Genomic DNA, 4,131 nt, shown 5'->3' with positions numbered 1-4,131 from the left:
ACTTAGAGCAGGCAGGTTTTTGGGGCTTCAGGGGTGCCTCTCTCTCTCCCCTGTTCTCTTAACAGATTTGGCGCTAAACATTGTAGGATTAGAGCCATCCATGGTTGTCAGCCCTATGGGGAAAGTTGGCTTCCCCATGGCACTGATTACCTTAAACACATATGTGGTTTTTGTTTCTAGTTTTTTTCAAATGCAAATGCAGATTTGTTATTAAAAACTGGCTTGCCCTTGTGAAAATTTCTATGTGTAAGTGTACAATTTTGTTGTGGTCATTTGCTAAGAGATTTAGTTTTGTTAAAATTGTTTAGCAGTTTTACTCAAAAGATAATATTCTGGACCACATGGACAGATCAAAGATGGTGTCTGAGGCCCTTGGCTGGCTTCTCTGAAACTTGGAAGAACTTCCAAGATTTTCTACTTCCTTTGTTAACTAAAGTTAAGTTGCTAGGACTTTGGACTTTTTCTTTTGTGACCTCTGCTGTTTTGCAGATCTTGTTAGCATTTCTAAAAGCAATGAGGGTTTTTCAGAGGTAGGTTCCTTTGACTTTGACTACTCCCTGATCTCTGCCTTAGGGGTTTGTAAGCCAACAATGGAGCAGTGGTGTTTAAATTAGCAAATGTATGCTTGGATGCAAAGAAAGACTAACCCTTGAGCAGTAACTGGTAAATAATGGTAACCTTAATAGATTCTTGGAGATAGCTTGAATTTTTGCAAAGTTTAGATCAGAAAAATTAGAAAAGAAAATATTGAGTCTGAAGGGTTTGCTGTTGTGAATTTTGTCTACACAATTTGTTTGGAGCATATTTGCCATTTAAATTCTGGATCTGTTTGATTACTGGTATAAGACAAGATTCTACGATTCTGTTTCCTACTAAGAAAGGTCTGTCTTGGAAAGTGCTTTTTATAGTGTATGGCCTAACTGTGCTAGGTTTTCATACCTGTGTTGTTGTGGTTTCTCCCGTGTGTGGGGAGGTGCAATCAATAACTTGTATGTTAAATTTGCTCTTTCAGCTTATGTGTCAAAGTGGATAACAGAAGGAAGGAGATGAGATGACTCCTTTTTAATTGAAAGTTAACTGCTGAATTTTGATTTTGCTTTTTCAGGTTCTGTTCCAGGAATCCCAAGGATTGCAAGCTTAGTGGCTAACAACATGATGACGACTGCTTTTGCTTGAAAGTTAACTGTTTTTACTTTTCTCTGCTATATAGGACACCCAGGATTGACCTCTAACTAATGGAACTGCTTAAACACTGAAAAACATGTAACTCCTCTGATTAATGAAACTTTTTCTTCCTATTTCCAAAGTCTTAGGTTTGTAGGATAGCAACTAAAACCTGTGATTCTGCCAGCGACACTGAACATTTTTTTTGGAACGCGAGATTTTTTTTTTTTTTCTGAGCCTATATGAGTAAAAAATTGCAGTTACATAAGATTCCACGTGGCATAACTAAGAAAACTGTCTTGTCTATATGTTGCATGTCTGTATGTCTTGTCCTTGTGCTTAATTGTCCTGGCCTCGAGGTGTTATAAAATTGGTTTTGGTGGTACCTATATATATTGAAAAGAAAATTCAAACAAACAAAACTAATGAAAACTGGTATACATGTTTTGAAAACACAATCTGGGATAATTTTTGGTCCATGGTAACTAATTTGTTAATGTTTTAAAGCAGGCGCTTCTAAGGTTGTATTGGGTATAATATTTTTCCTTTTGCTTGGGTTTATAGTGTCAAAAATACAAGTTTGGAAAAATTAAAGCTGAGGACAAAGAGTCTCTAGTTATGAAGAAAAAAAAAGAACAAAAAGTTTATGGTTTGCCTTTTATGGTTTGACTGTCGATATTGCATTACTGACTGAGCCGGAGCTTTCAGAGAGATTGAGATTGTTTTTGTTGTCTATTTTTTTTTTTCTCATATTTGTGACAAAGCTTCCCGGAATTCTAAATTTGAAGAAAAATTTGGTAGTCTGTCCTTTGGTTCATCAAAAATAGAAATTTGTGGAACCTCAGTAGAGCTCCTGAGACATTTCACAAAATTTCTTCCTTTCCTTATGGAAAGGCACTTGGACTTTTTTGGTTTACCTAATAAAGAAAAATGACTGAAAAGTGTTTGGTACCAACTTCTGTGACCGGCCGGAAGAAAGGAAGGCAGGAAACAGAAAGGCTGAGCAAGCAGAGTTTATTGCTCCGGGACAGCAGCTGAGACGAGCCCTAGAGTGGGGTCCACAGCTACTGCCAACTTAATAAGGGGGAAGGGTCTCCTATATAGGTCCTAAGGTCAGATTTCAAAGGGGTGACTCGTTGCTGTGTCCTTAATGTAAGGCCCAGTTCGTTATCACCTTCATCTAGTCCCATCCCAACGCACGGACCCGTTAATTAGATGCAAGGACCAATTTATTATCGCCTTATCACCTTTGGATGCAAGGTCTGATTTATTATTGCCCTTATCCAGTCCCTCAGTAAATCTCCGCATTTGGTCACTCCCAACAAAAAGGAAGCATTGTCACTTGGAAAAAGGTGAAACATGGCATGAACATAAGTGTTAAAACTGGTGTTCTGAAAAGTGCATAAAAACATGATATCATATATTGTTTGAATTGTAAATAATGATTGTTGTCCTGAAATATTATATTTTATGGTTTGGCATTTGCAGAAATTGCTTCTGGAAAAAAAGAAAAGTTTACAGAGAAGGACCTCAAACTGATTCCAATTGGTGGAAATTTTGACAGTGAAAAAAATTTTTTTCTACAAAGAACTGAACAGACTGATTTTTGCTAAGTTTTTTGAAATGATACTGGTTCTTTTTCCCCCCATTTGATTCAAAGAAAGTTTTTTTTTTTTTTTTGCTTTCAATAACCAGAATCTGTAGTTGTTATAGGGCACCTCAATTCAGAGAGAGGCACCCCTGAGGCCCCAAAACCTGCCTGCTCTAAGTGGGTTCTGCCATCCGCCACAACAAGACAAAACATATAAAGCTTTAATGAAAAGTGACTTTAATACAGTGAATATACAATATGAAACACAAAGAATGTAACTTCTAAATCAAACACCTGAAGTTACCCATCCCCTCGTGGGCAAAAGTCAACCCAAAAGGGATTGGCCCAAAGCAAGGCCTGAAAGCCTGCCACAAGACTAAAGCACCTTCTGGCCGGGACCCATGGAAAAGGGTCAGAAATGGCCAGACAAATCTGGGAGGAAAAGAGCAACATCAAAATCAATATAAACACTGCCATAGTCACCTCCCTACAGGTATCTCACCCACATCTGCCTTAACCAGTCCAGGGTCAGGAAACAAGTCCGGTTTCTTCATCACATGCTTGCTGCTCCATGTGGCTTCCTTAGGTCTCCTTCTCCATCTGCCTTCCTTCTCTCTTCTTCTCTCTCCTTTTTCTCTGCTCAGTTCCACCCTCCTTCTGGGTGGGGCAGGGAACCTGGAACTTCCCTTCTCCTAGGGACCACCCAGTTACATAGTGACTTCTTTCTTCAACAGAACTAACGTGTATTTCTATCTTTCTCTCCCCTTGAAACCAACACAATGTAAAGATTGTGGTAGTAATATTTACTACTCGAGTCTATTTTTGCATAAGTTCAATAGGGAATTTTGTTCGCTTAACCTAAATAAATTGGAAATGTGCTGGAAATGTGTTTCAGTGGCTTTGCTTGGCATTCTCCAGGAACTTCAAATAGAGCTGAACAAAGAAGAGGAGAACCTGCTGCTTTGTTTGTAGGGTTCCAGAGACCTCCAAAGAAGGTGAGGAAGCTTGCTTCCTTTGGCAGGCCTGGATGACCCAGAAAAATAAATCTCCTGGTAACCTCAAGAAATGAAAACTCCAGGTTGAGTCTGCTGAGAATAACGTTGCTCCTGAAGCCTTTGTGGACTGGACCATGATGGTTAGCTCTGATCCTGTATGGAGGATTCCTGCAAGGCCAGCAACAACAATAACTTGCTACTTGATTATTCTGCCCTGTGATTTAATGCAAAAATAGAAAAATGGTTAAAAGCTAATGTGTATTTTGTAAATAACCTGTGCATACAAGTTGAACAAAGTTGGGATCAAGGTTGAGAGAACGTTTTAAACAACTTTTAAAGTTTTGTTTTGTTCTGTTGCTATGATTTTGATATACACCAAGA

This window comes from Condylura cristata, unplaced genomic scaffold (assembly GCF_000260355.1).
Source record: "Condylura cristata isolate star-nosed mole 26May11 unplaced genomic scaffold, ConCri1.0 scaffold00027, whole genome shotgun sequence".
Taxonomy (NCBI): domain Eukaryota; kingdom Metazoa; phylum Chordata; class Mammalia; order Eulipotyphla; family Talpidae; genus Condylura; species Condylura cristata.
The sequence above is the reverse complement of the archived record's forward strand: the minus strand, read 5'-3'. Positions refer to the sequence as shown.